This window comes from Zingiber officinale, chromosome 2B (assembly GCF_018446385.1).
Source record: "Zingiber officinale cultivar Zhangliang chromosome 2B, Zo_v1.1, whole genome shotgun sequence".
NCBI classification, from domain to species: Eukaryota; Viridiplantae; Streptophyta; class Magnoliopsida; order Zingiberales; family Zingiberaceae; genus Zingiber; species Zingiber officinale.
The window spans coordinates 80,012,890-80,027,322 of NC_055989.1; positions in this window are offsets into that span (position 1 = coordinate 80,012,890).

Here is a 14,433-nt window from a genome sequence, read left to right on the forward strand (position 1 = left end):
ATCGGGATTACATTATTAGTGGAAATTCAAGGTTGTGTGGATTTCTTCATAAAAATCATTTGGTACTACACTCTAGAACAGGAGTCAAGGTTCGAGGGGGATTCTACATATATATATATACATATAATCTTTCAAAATTGCATTCCTTGTCTAGAAGCCCGATCATATGGAGCTCTTTATTTAAAATTACTCGCAGAGTTATACCCAGCTAGAGCCCTGAAATTCCATGAAGTTCCCCATATAAAATCGCTCGGAGTTACATGTTCTTCTGAAGTATGAATGAAACTCTGTACACGCCTACCTCATTTAAGTTCATGGAGGCTATGGAAAATTTTACTGCTCAAAATTATATGGTCAATGAAGATATTATCAATGAAGAAGTTTATTAAAACAAGATCTAATTTTGAAGGAATTCTTGAACAAAGTAGTACTTATTCTTAGTTCTCAGAAGCATTTCAAAGGAAGCAAGATCAGGCTAATACAAACTTGAAGAAACAGGTAAGTATCAAATTTTCTCTTGATGTCGTAACTACTTAATTACAAATCTCTCAATTACAAGTCTTTTCATTACCAGTCTTTTCATTCACAAATTTTTTAATTATAAGTCTTTTTAAATACATAACCATGCTTACTCAAAATGACTCGTTAAATCTTCGGGTAGTTCTTTGTTGAGTCTGCGACGGTTTATGAATATAGGAGGAGGTTCTCTAGGTAGATAACCACCCTCTCTCAGTTGTTGAAGAATCCCTACCATAGAATGATTTAAAGCCCCTACGATTCGACGGACATATTCTTTGACAAACGTCGGAGACCTTAGACAAGCTAGGCATCTCTCTTCCCATCGGTTCTCCTCATGCTCCTTATAACTTTGAAATTCAGCCTATATTTTAGCAGCTTGATCTTTGGGAGTGTCTTTCTCCAATTTAAGTTGTTCCAATTCTTTTTGGAGTGATGATAGCTCGACATCTTGAGCCTTTCTTTGTTCTTGTTCCTGTAGAATAGCAAAATCATGTGAGGCTGAATCTTAAGCTTGCTCAGAAAGACAGACATTATGAAGCCTCTCTACTTTCTCTAAAATAAGGCTTTTATGAGAAACATCTGAGAGGGCTTTTTCCTTCAAAGTAATTTCTAGCCGGAGACCAGAATGTAATCGATCCACTTGTAACTCTAAGGCTCTCCTTTCAAGCTCTTTGTTTTTCAGTGATTGCTGCAACTCCTGTAATTCTTTCTTCATAGCCTCTATTTGTTGATCTTGTGAGGCTACTTTCTTGCGTAATTGGGTGAGCTCAGTGTGAGAAGGAGGAAGATTGGCTTGCAATGTCTCCACCTGAGCCTTTAACTTGCCATTTTCCCTTTCTAAGGCAATGATTAACTGGTCCAGATGAAGACTTAAGGCGAGGAACTAAAAATAATAATACATTTAGCGAAAGCAATAAAAAGTTAACAATATATAATGAAAAATACTTACAGCAACAACTTGACGACTATAATGATCAGCACGGCTGGAAATACTAGTGCCTTTCAATAATTCTTGGCTATGCAACCAAGATTCAGACAGTGGGCCTTGTAGTTGTAAAAAACCATAACCAGGAGGGTCGGAAGTTTGTCCCATTTGAGAGGGAAGACTCATAGCCTGTCTAAATAAAGGAGTGGAGGTAGAGGGAGAAGAAGGGCGTGTGGAAGAAGAAGGAAGAGAAATAAGAGGAGTAGTAAAACCGGGAATGATAGAATATGAGCTAGAAGGGAAAGAAGTAGTGGAAACGAGAGCAACAGAGGAAGAACTAGAGGGGTCGGAAGGTGGTAATGCAAGAAGAGTTGATTCAGTTATCGAAACACAGGTTGCTGATGGCCCTGGACTTGGAGAAGATCTCTGGCAAGGTGTTCGCTTAGCTCGTGGCCCAGAAGCTAGAGGAGGCGAGGCCAATGCAAGAGGCTGAGAGGATACAGAGAGGATAATAGCCATCTCAGAAGCAGAAGAAGCTGAAACAATAACAGAAAAGGAGGGGATGACTAGAGTTGGTCTTATCATCCTAAGAGAAAGATTGGAGATAATGTGGGTAGGGGACATGGGTGTCTTACCTCTCTCAAAAGAAATAGGCGCCAGAACGAGAGGAGCTTGTACAAAAGTACCAAAGAGGTCGCTAAAAGAAGCATCCTAAGTGTGTAACGACCCGCCTCCTACTAACTAGGCTGTGAGGCCGATCGTTACATTATGTTGTGCTAACTATTCCATGACCATCATTAAATCTAAGTGCGGAAGCTGTACTAATTAAAATTTTGCTAAACTATTATCATTTCTTGGTTCTACATGTGCTAAGGGGTGTAATCTAAACTATTCATGACATACATTACATCCCCCAATGGTCAAGGAACTTAACTAAGAGTTTCTTGCTGATATCAGGCCTCCCAATCGATCTACGGATCGATTGGAATGGCCGGATCGATCCATTGATCGATCCAGGTGGCTACTATATGCGGAAGTCAGGTTGGATCGATCCAGTGATCGATCCAGAACGCTACTGTGCTCGGGCCAATATTCTGGATCGATCGGCTGATCGATCCAGACTGACCAATCGATCCCGTGATCTATCCTAGAGCCTACTGTTCGCGACAGAATTTGCTGGATCGATCGGCTGATCGATCCAGAAGCCTACTGTTCGCTGTACGAACTCCCCAATCGATCGGCTGATCGATTGAGAAGCCTCCAATCGATCGACCGATCGATTGGGGTTTCTGATTTCATACCAGAACTCTGATTTCAGCACTGTTTCGTGCCAACTTCATACACATGAGTTCTAACATGGCTATAAACATACTAACAACATTTAACTGACATTCTAAGCATGATTACTAACAATCTAAACAGGTCTTTCATGACTCATGCATCAAAATAACTAAAAATGCAGAAATAACGTTATATAAAACTAAAGTTTCAGTTTGCTAGTTTCTCCAAGATCTCTACTCCAGGTTCCTTCCACACACATCTTCATCATTGCATTGACCCCCAGCCTCCGCTAGTCCACTTTTCCTTTACCTTTATCTGCAGTATAAGGAAAAAAAGTATCTGTAAGCTTTCGCTTAGTAAGAAACCATCTACCTCACTAAAACATGCAATCGATGTAAATCATGCTTTGAAAACATGATATTTGAAAAGAACATACTGAATATGCTAAACATGACATGGCATACAACACATAGAAATAAAACTGATCATAGCAATAGAACTAATCATGAATTATCATGTTGTATCAACAGAAAACTAAACTGATATAAAACTGAGCTAAGCTAATACTAATCTGACGCTAAAGCTGACTGAACTCACATGACTAATTTGTGATGTTTGAAAACTATATTCATAAGTAGATTAAAATAATAATCAAGCTGTTGTTTGGGCCCGGCAACTGTACTTTGCTGTGCGCGCATCCCTAACTAGACCCGGGTTTGCAAGTCCCGAATTTAGTAGGGTTACTAGGTTAGCTGAACCTAGGGACGACTATGGGAGCCCAACCCAATGGATATCTAATCCTGTACAGTGCCACTGAAAAGTAAAATACTGAACATAGCTAATATTTCTTGTCTTGCTTTTACTAGGTTATCTAAATCTAGAACTAGGTTGTCTGAACCTAGAGGCGACTGTGGGAGCCCACCCATTGGACATCTAGTCCTATAAAAGCTGTAGCAAGACCATATGAGCTATAAAATGCTTTTATGGCATTTATCTAGGCTATTAAAATGCCTAAGATGGCATTTACCTGAGCTAAACATTTAATCGAGCACTCGGTGTGCACTAATGCACACCCTGTGTGCCTAAAACCGCATATAATTAAACTAATGCCTAAAAATCATACGGAAGCTACTTATACTGCAGGTGAGGGGTTTCTTACCTCCTGTTCGTAATTTCTTACGATTCTAATCGCTAGGTTTTCCAGAGGAGAGATCTCTTCGACGATCTCCTCGCGTCTACGCGTTCCTTTCGCGGAGAGAAACGTCCTCGTGTAGGAGTCGTCGTCGGAAGGTGTCCTTGAAGCCCTAGGAGAGGAACCCTAAGTTTGTTCTTGTGGTTGGCGCCGAGAGAAGGAGAGGGAAAGGGAACGGCGTGGCTAGGGTGAGAAGGAGGAAAAGTCACGCTCCAAAATAACTCTTCACTTATTAATTCCCTATTTATATTAAGTGAGTAATTCGGCCCAACTCTAATATAAATTTAATTGCCTCCCTTTCCTTTCAGCACGGCCCTGCTGGGTTCAACTGGTTACTAGAATTATCCGTAAACCATAGGTCTCGGGTTCCATTCCCGCTTAGGCCGTTTTCGTTTTCTATTTGTTTTTGCTACTTTCGCTACTCTAAAAATTCTGTAAAAATATCCTAAAATTCCAGAAAAATCATAGAATATTTCTAAAATAGTTTTGAAAATTTTCGGGTGTTACAAAGTGAGCTTGGGTTTCTTGACTAAGGTAATAAAGGGTTGTTCCTCTTCTTCTTCCATAGCTGCAACAGCTTCTACTTTTTGCTCTTCTTTAGACAGCAGACCCAGGGTAGAGGAAGTAAGATTAGCCCGACGAACCTGTAGCCATTTTTCTCCGAGATCATTCAGAAAAGACTTAGTCATAGTAGCGTTCTTATACATAAAAGCCGGAAGAAGAGCATCAGCTGAAACATAAGAATTGGGCGTCATTATGGAAGATGATTGGCAACCAATTGATAAGTATAGTGCACAATGTTTAGACATACCAAAAGAGACATCCAGGGGCGTGTCAATGTTACTTATCCCAAAAGGAAACATCAAGCCCTCCACAATCAAAGATGGTAAGCTGAATTTTGCCCTCTTTAGTTTGGATAAAGTGAAAGAAATGGAGGGATCATTGAGGAGATTGTCGGTACTAGGAACTGGAGGAAGATCATATATCCATTGGATAGAAAAAGGAGGAGAAGAAGGAAGACGCATAAAGAAAAATTTGTGACGCCATTCCCCTTGAGGAGGAATTCAGTTGAACAAAATAGCCTTAGGACGAGACTGAAATTTGAAGATACCGATATCTACTTGGCGCGGAACAAAGAAGTGATGAAAAAGACGAGGGGATAGAGGAAAATCTAGCAGTTTAGACACCCCAACGAAACTCATAAGGATGGAAAAAGACTGAGGGATAAATTGATTAAGGGGAATATTAAAGTAGATACTAACATCAGGAAAAAAGGGATGAAGAGGAAATCGAAAATCTTGTAGAACTTGGTCCCGAAAGATAGATATGCACCCCAGAGGAGGAAGATGTGGGCTATCCTGTGGGATAGGACGAACTATATAGGAAGGAAAGTCATAGCTCATTTGTAAATCCACCTCCTCTGTTTCCATGAGATCAGAAGCGCACGAAAGGAACCACGCAGGGGAAGAAGTGGCCATAGCCGAATAATAGAAAGGAAGTAAGCAAAGGAGAAGGTAGGGATATTAAAAAAGAAGAAGATAGCATCCCAAACCTCCTTCTTTTTTCCTCAGGACCTTATACTCAAAAACCCTTAAACAAGAGAGGAAGAAGAATCAGAAAAAAAAGAAGAAACCCGAAAACATAAGCATAGATAAAATAGTAATATCAACGGCAGTTCGCGTAGAACTTAAGTATAAAAGTGGGTATGGAGAGAAAGAGTATCAATCCAATAAGGAAGAAGACCTGGAATCATAACCGTCATAAAGAGGTAATGTCATCAAAAGATAAAATCAAATTCAAAAAGAAGGATGAATCTTAAGCGAAAGGTGTTAAGTTTGGTAATCTTCCTCGGGAAACGCAACCAAGTTTTTCTTGATATAGGCTTGATTCCTAAAAGAGTCAAACAAATATGGAGAAAATCGATCGGGTACTAGATTGATAAGATGATTTCAGATTATCTATTTGAGTAAAACAATAAACCCAGACAGTCATACTAGACCGGACGAGATTTAGTTAAGTATAAGACATCAGTCGATATGTTCTCACCTAAGGGTATATCGACCAGGTATGATAAACTAATCGATATCGAAAATGGCATATTATAAAGTACCATGTTATATCGAACGGGACTCGATTAAAAACTACCAGACGGGACTTGTAGGCATAAGTATGAATCGGTCGGTTATGATAGACTGGCCGAGATAAATACTACCCTAATATATTGATTAGAGATTTATAATGGTAAGTCAGGTGACACTCGCCATAATGAACCAAATAAAATTTGGTTAAGTATAATGCACTAGATGATATTCATAAATACAAGTATAAATCGATCGGGTATAATAAACCGACCGATATTAAGAATATTACGATAGGTTGCACTAAATCGAACGGGACTTGATTAACTACAAAATACCGGACGATATTTGTCAAGACTAGTGTGCATCGACTGGTCACGATAGATTGGTCGAAATAGAGGATATTATGGTATATTGAGTGGAGTTTTATGGTGGCAAGCCAGGCGACATTCAACATACTTAGACAAAACAAACAACCACCACGAAAAGGAACAGATTTAATAATAAAGATAGAAGTTTAACTTTACATAAACCAACCAGGTTGTCATCACAAATCCTAGTCAATCTTTCAATGACTTAAATTCGAGTAAGAAAATTACTCTATCGTTAACTGAGGAAATAGATCGGCAGGCCTGTTATCAAGAAGTTTACATCAGTTCAAGAAGTTAGGAGGGGGATCGCGAGATAAGAAGCCTTCTTCTCATAATTGCTGCACTGCCCCTTCAGCTCCAGCAGTGTAGGCCGCCAAGATGGATTTTAAGATGGGCTTGTTGAACTCTGGAGATTGGATAAAGACGGTAGCTTGCCCCTTGAAGCGGGTGTCTTCATTAGCCTTATAGATGACCAAAGCCATTTGGGAAGTTTTCAGCTCAGCTTCTTTGGTAGAGACCTCGGTTTTAGCTAAATTATGGAGGTATTTAAAGAAGTTATTTTGTCATCCTTCAGCTGCAAAGCCTTGAGTTTATCAGCCAATGCCGACTCATAATCAGACTTTAACTTGTTGAGCTCAGCCGTCTGTTTCTCTAAATTGGAAGTTAATTCTTTGTTAAGATCTGTAGCTGATTTGAATTGCAATTGAAGACTCTCAATTTGAGCTTCATATTGTCTTTTGGATTCTTCTGACATTGTAGCAGAAGACATCTTAGCAATTCGTTGCTTCAATTTCTTGTTTTCATTGTACAGATTGTGCATCAGTCTAGACAAGCCCATATTTTCTAGCCATCGCTGGAAATATAATAGAGGGTCATAAAGTTGTCAAGGGTAAATAATAAATAAACTTCGATAAACATACCCGGGTTTCCTTGCGAGAAAATCGATCAATCGCCTCAGGAGGGGTGAGATCCCCAAAAAGAGGATGAATTCTTTCCCAGACATTAGCAAAAGAACCTCCCAGTAAGATGGGAAGGACGGGAATGGCAGAGGAGCCCGTAGAAAAATAAGAAGTTGGAATAGAAGGGGGGGCAAAAACTAGATAAGAAGAAGGTAAGGAAGGTAAAGATCCAGATGTAGGCATAGATAGAGGAAAAGTGAAAGAAGTGCCACCAGGAACAATGGTACTAGAGGAAGGTGAAGAAGAGAAAACAAGAGAAGGTTAAAGGTCAGCCAAAGTAAGCTCATCAGAAGGGAGGGAAGTAGAAGCAAAATCTTCTGAGAGCAATTCTTCGACGGAAAGGATGAGTCTCCTTTTGGGAGGAGGAGCCCTAGTAAGTTTGCGCCCTGGACGTTTGCTAGGAGCAACTTCAGCTATTGATTTACCGGAGCTCACAGGAGATGTAAGCTCAATGATAGGAAGGGGAGTAGCTGCTGAAGGAGCAACAACCACTGATGAAGAAATAGTCAGCAAAGAAACAACAGGAGTTTCTCCAGGAAGGCCTTCGGGAGCCTCAAGAACCACTTGAGAGCTGGATATTTCAACCAGGGGAATCAGATCTTCAGCTAGAGGTGGTGGAGTAATGGCAATAAGAAGCTCTTGCTCTTTTGCACGAAGTGCGTCCTCTTCCAGACACAGTTCTTCATCGATTAACACAGAATAGAAACTGTCCACTACATAGAGGGAAGAAAGTATTTTAGTTAGTAAAAGTCAATAAGAAAGAAGCAGAATTTTACCTAAAGAGCCTTGTGTGTCAGGCTTGATAGGGCTTAGACCAAATAAATACAGAAGATCAACCCACAGCCACTTAGGGATAGAAAGCCGGCGACATAGCAATTTTTCACAATAAACCAGAAAAGTAGGATGAAGGTGAAACTCCCTGACGTCGGGCAAGGGAGGCAAGGAGGATCTCCAGGCATGGGACCAAGGAATGGGTCCTGGAAACTTTATAAAGAAGAAACGAGATTTCCAAACCTTGAGAGATGAAGGCATATCCTCAAAAAGGACCATCTTAGTCCAAGATTGGAAAAGAAAAACACCGATCTCCGAACATTTTGGGTAAGAGAACATGAAAAAATTCTGGGGAGTAGGAGGAATATCTAATAGACGAAATAGCATGTAGGTACCACACAGATAACGAAAGGCATTAGGGGTGAATTGTTGTAAGGGAATATCAAAATATTGACTCACATCAATTAGAAAAGGAGGAATGGGAAACCTCAAACCCCCTATCAATTGATCCCTGAAAAAAGTCACGCAATTAGTGGGGGACGGTGAGGATGATCATCTGATTTTGGAATTAAGATGCTATATTCCCTAGGGATTTCATATTGATGGCGGATAGCAAGCCTAGCATTTTTATCAAAGGAAGAGGAAATTTGGACATACCAAGGAGCAATCGTTTCTTCAGCCATAGACAGAAGTAAAGGTTAGCAGAACAGCAAGTTACTTACTGGAAGCAAGAAAGGAGATCGTCGGAAAGCAGTGAGCGCGAGGTTTGGTCAAAGACTGCAGCAAGAGAAGAACGCTTGGGCAAGAAAGAAAGGGACAAAGTTGAAAAGAAGACGAAGGGTTTAGGGTTTAGAAAACACACAACCGTCGTTAGATCAAAGCACTTTTTTTTCAATAGACGTTGAGGATTGTAGAAAAGGGGTAAATGCCCATGTGACGTAGCAGAGAGAGAGAAGGTATGTATTACATAATCATAAAGGGGCATTTATGTTGGACGCGACAAATCGAATCATGCTGGGGTTGGTAATACCTCGTCATGCGCCTCCAACATTCTCTTACCATTGAAAAGACAATCACAATCAAGGAAATTCTGAGGAGAAGACGCAGTTTACTAGGTGCAATAAAGGAAGAGGGATTGAGTTTGACAAAACCCGGGCCAAGGATAAAAAATAATGAAAGTTATTTAGGCATAAAGCCTGGTTTGAACTAATGTTATTATAAAGCACAAACTAATACCGATCGAGGTAATTCTGTTTATAATATCGGTCGGGATAACCTTGTTTGCAATAAACAAGCTAATATCGGTCGGAATAACTTTATCTATAATAGATAGCATAGTATCGACCGGGATAATCTTGTTTACAATAAATAAGCTAATATCGTCCGAAATAACTTTATCTACAACAGATAGCATAGTATTGACTGGGATAACCTTGTTTGCAATAAACAAGCTAATATCGGTCCAAATGACAATGTTTATGATATATAAGTCAATATTGACCAAGGCATTATGTCTATTCCTGTGAATTAGAGGGATTCAAGAGAGTCACCCAATTCAATACAAAAGATTGTTTGATTTTACACTTAGAACTTGATCAAATACATAACCTTACATTTTCCTCGCAAAACATTAAAACTCGAAAGATCAACAAAAGTTACAAACATAAGCTCTCAGAATACTTAGAAGATTTCAATCCCACCAGAGCCAAACTTGCTAGGGAGCAGAAGTGGAAATATTCTACCTGGCATGAAGGAAGCCCGGGCAACAGAAGTGGCAATATTTTGCCCGGGATGAAGGAAACTATGAAGCAAAGTGGTCTCATGAACAAGAGAGGGCAGATTGATTCATGCCCTGGTGGAAAGGTGACGGAAGAGTCCCTTTCCTGCTTGAGCCTGTGAGCTCTACTTCCAGAGTGACCATCCTAGCCTGCGGGTAACCTGGGATATGCCTTCGTCGCGACATCCGTGGGCTATTTGGTTGGTCCTCCAAGAGTAGTGGGAACTCCTCTAAAACCCGTTGGGTTTGCAGAACAGTCATGCCTTCGGCTGGAGATTCTAGATCTCGAGAAACTTCGTTCCTCAGGATAGTTTCTCGGACTGAGAGGTTATCTGAACCCAAAGCTTGGGTAAACCCATATATAGATCTCGTCTTGTCTAACAAGAACCGCCCCCAGAAAGGGGGATCTGGGGTCATTCTCTTAGTAAGAAGAAGTGAACAAGGAAAATAAAGGAATTAGGCGAATGAAGAATGAAGAGAGGGTAATAGCCCTATTTAAAGGATCAAAAAGACTCACGGGATCACTACACTTGAGTTCACGGGATGACTATAGTAGAGGATCACGAGGCCACTACAGTACCTATGGCAGAGTCACGGGTAAAGACAAACAAAGAGACAAAAATAGACTTGTGTCTAGTCAGTCGGCTACACCTCCTTCGACTAGACTTGAAGGGAAGGCTAGTGATATGGGTTAGGTTTAATGGGTCCCTGGTGAAAAAGGGAAAGGAGATGGCAAAGTTAAGAAGATAGATCAATATCGGCCGGGATATACCTTAAGAGAGGAAGGCCGATCCCGGCCAGATAATACCTTGATGAAGGAAGACCAATATTGATAGAGATATCCATCAAAGGAGGAAGACCAATGTCGACCAAGATATACCTTAAGGGAAGTAAGTTAATATCGACCGATATATACCGCAAGGAAGGTAGACCGATATCGATCGATATATACCTTAGGGTAGGCAGGTCAATATCGACCGATATATACCTTAATGCGAGTAAGTTAAATATCGACTGATATATACTTTAAGGAAAGTAAGCTAATATCGATCAAGATATATCCTAGGGAAAGCAGGTCAATATCGACCGATATATACATTAATGCGAGTAAGTTAAATATCGACCGATATATACTTTAATGAAAGTAAGCTAATATCGATCGAGATATACCTTAGGGACGGCATGTCAATATCGACTGATATATACCTTAATGCGAGTAAGTTAAATATCGACCAAGATATACCCTGAGAAAGAAAGGCCAATATCGGCCAGGCTTAAGCGTGCAAGATAGATAAGGCAAGATGACCTGGAACAGTAAGATTAAGCATGGACTGGTATCAGGTAAGTATACATGATCACCCAGGAATGAAAAGATCTGAGGCTTTATAGAATTGGTAGTATATTATTGAACGATTAGTTGAATGATCATAATAAACCGACCGAACAAGGTCTGGGTTTAATATCCGGTCAATACAAAACATAGTATAATACCAAGCTGTCTACAACATAATAAAGACAGGATGAACAGGTAGACTTATAATTAATTTAATAAAGATATCTGTATGTGATTGTATAACAGGTTTACCTATTTGGCGGGAGATATGATTTTGGACTTTTCTGCAGGTACTAGACAACAAAGAAGGTACATCTGGGGTACAAAAAAGATTCTTTAAAAGTCATTTACCACAAGTACATAGCTTACATCATCTCATAACAAACTCTAATAAACCGGGGTCCACTTCATGACTACGGAGGTTATATGAAGTGGTATAAAAAGGGGAATCCTCTCCGTTGGCCAGATAAGTTCACATCACTGCTCACATTCACAACCCTAATTCTCAACTACTGTTCATCTTCTTTTTCTTTCCTTCTTCAACACAAAAGGACATCATTGACTTGAGTGTTGGAGGGCCTAGCCAGGCATTCCCACCCCAGTCTTAGGTCACTGACGATAGTGTTGGTTGGTCTCTTGTGCGCAGGAAGCCTTGGAAGCTCCGGATCTCGGTTTTCTTCAGTTAGACTTCTATCCCATCATTGAATCTTCGCAGGAGGAGGGCATTCTGTGACTTCATTCTCTCTGATCCACTTTGGGTTTCTCGGATCAGTATTCAGTCAGGTATTACTCTTCATCAGCAGTAGGTTTTCTCCCAGCTTTCCATTTTGTCAAGCTTCTCAGACAGGATCACTGTTCTTAGAGGTTTAAACTTGGATTGCTAACGATGCTTAACATTATTAATCCAAATCCACCCATGTTACAAATTTGATTAAATATTTATTTCAGAGATCGGCTTCTAGGTTAAACATGGTGAGGCACTAGACCTTCTTGGGTATGGGATCATCCACCACTTCCTAGACAAAGCCTTTCAACGAAATTCAATATTTAATCTCCTTATAGTAACCCTAGGTTTAACCAATAAGAATAATCAAATCACAAGATTGAAAAAAATAAAAGAAACACAAGATCGAATCATAAATCTGAAACCTAGAATCATTAGCCTCTTGTGTTTGGTATTTCAAGATCTAAATAAAAGAATAATTAGTTATGATGTGGAAACTAATAACTAGTTATACCTTTTGTATCTTATAGACCTCATGATCTTCTGTCGTATTCCTCTTCTTATCTCGGACGTCGTGTGGGCGACGATCTACCGAGATGAGAATCCACCCAATCCTCCTTCTTCTCCTTGCAAGTTTCGGCCACCAACAATCTCCTTGAGATGAAGAACTTCAGCCACCAACCAAGCTCCAAGGGATGCTAAGAAACAAAGCCTCCTTTCTCTACTTCTTCTCCAAGCTAAATCCGGCCACCAAAATCTCCTTGAGAGTTGATACCGCCGACCACCAAAGAAGAAGAAAAGGAGGAGAGGAAGGATGAGGGTCGGCCACCACCAAGTAAGAGAGGAGAGGAATAATAGATGTATTGTTAGGTGAGACACCTCTATCCTCTCTTTTATATTCCTTGGTCTTAGCAAATAAGGAATGTTTTATAATTAAAATTTCCTTATTTTCCTTGCCAATGTTTAAGAAGGAAAATTTAATAAAACAACTTCCTTATAAACCTTTCAATGGTCGGCCACTACAAGTCCTCCAAATAAGGAAAGTTTTAAACATAAAATTAAAACTTCCCAATTTGTTTCCAAAAATTTTTAAAATAAAATTTTCTCTTTTAAAATTCCCTTCATGGTTGGTTATAAAAGGAAACTTTTATAAATTAAAATCTCTCTATTAAAACATGTGGATGATTACAATTAAGGAAAGTTTTCTCCAAAAATTAAAATCTTCCTTTTAACTACAAATAAGGAAAGATATCAAACCTTTCTCTTAATCCTTTATAGAGACTATAAAAGAGAAAATTTAATTTTAAAACTCTCTTTAAAATCATGGCTTCCACATTAGGAAAGATTTTAAAATTAAAATCCCTTTTATTTTTATTGTGGTCGGCCACCTACTTGGGCTCTAAGCTAGGGTCGGCCACCAGTTGAACCCATCTCTCCTTGGTTTGGCCAGCCATAGCTTGGGCTCCAAGCTAGGCTTGGTCGGCCACCTTAAGGTGGGTAAAAAGTTGGGTTTAGGTGGATATAAGACTTTATAAATAAGAGGCTACGGCAGGGACCGAGAGGAGGAATTGGTTTTGGTCTCCCGATGAACTTGAGCTTCCCGTGTTCGCCCCAAACACCCAACTCGAGTTCATCAATAATAACTCATACCACTAAAGAGTTATTATTGAACTACCGCATCAATCTCATATTACTATATGGGCTCCTTCTTATCATGAGTGTGTTAATCTTCCTATGTTTAAGATATCGAATGTCCACTAATTAAATGAGTTACTGACAACTCACTTAATTAATATCTAGCTCCAAGAGTAGTACCACTCAACCTTATTTTCATGTCAGACTAAGTCCACCTGTAGGGTTTACATGACAATCCTTATGAGCTCCTCAAGGGGACATCATCAACCTAGATTTCTAGGACACATTTTCATTCTATAATCAACAACACACCCTATAAATAATATCATTTCCCAACTTATCGAGCCTATTGATTTATCGAACTAAATCGCACCCTTTGATAAATTAAAGAAATAAATATTAAGTATACATACTTGTTATTATATCATGATTAAGAGTACACACTTCCATAATAATAGAGGTCTTGTTCTTTTAAAGAGTCAGTATAAAAAGAAACTACCTCAAATGGTCATGCTCAATACACTCAGAGTGTACTAGTGTAATTTTATAGTTAAGATAAACTAATACCAAATTACACTATAACTATTCTAATGGGTTGTTCCTATCCATCTTAGTCATGAGCTACTATTTATAACTTATAAGGAACTGATAACATGATCTTCTGTGTGTGACACCACACACCATGTTATCTACAATATAAATTAATTGAATAACTACACTTAGCATATAAATGTAGACATTTGACCAATATGATTCTTTATTTCAAAGTAAATGTTTACAAAAAGCTAGGCTTTTAGTATACGCTCTAACATTATCCTCCATTGATCAGACATTTTTTTCATTTTTAATATCATGTTAAATAATTTTG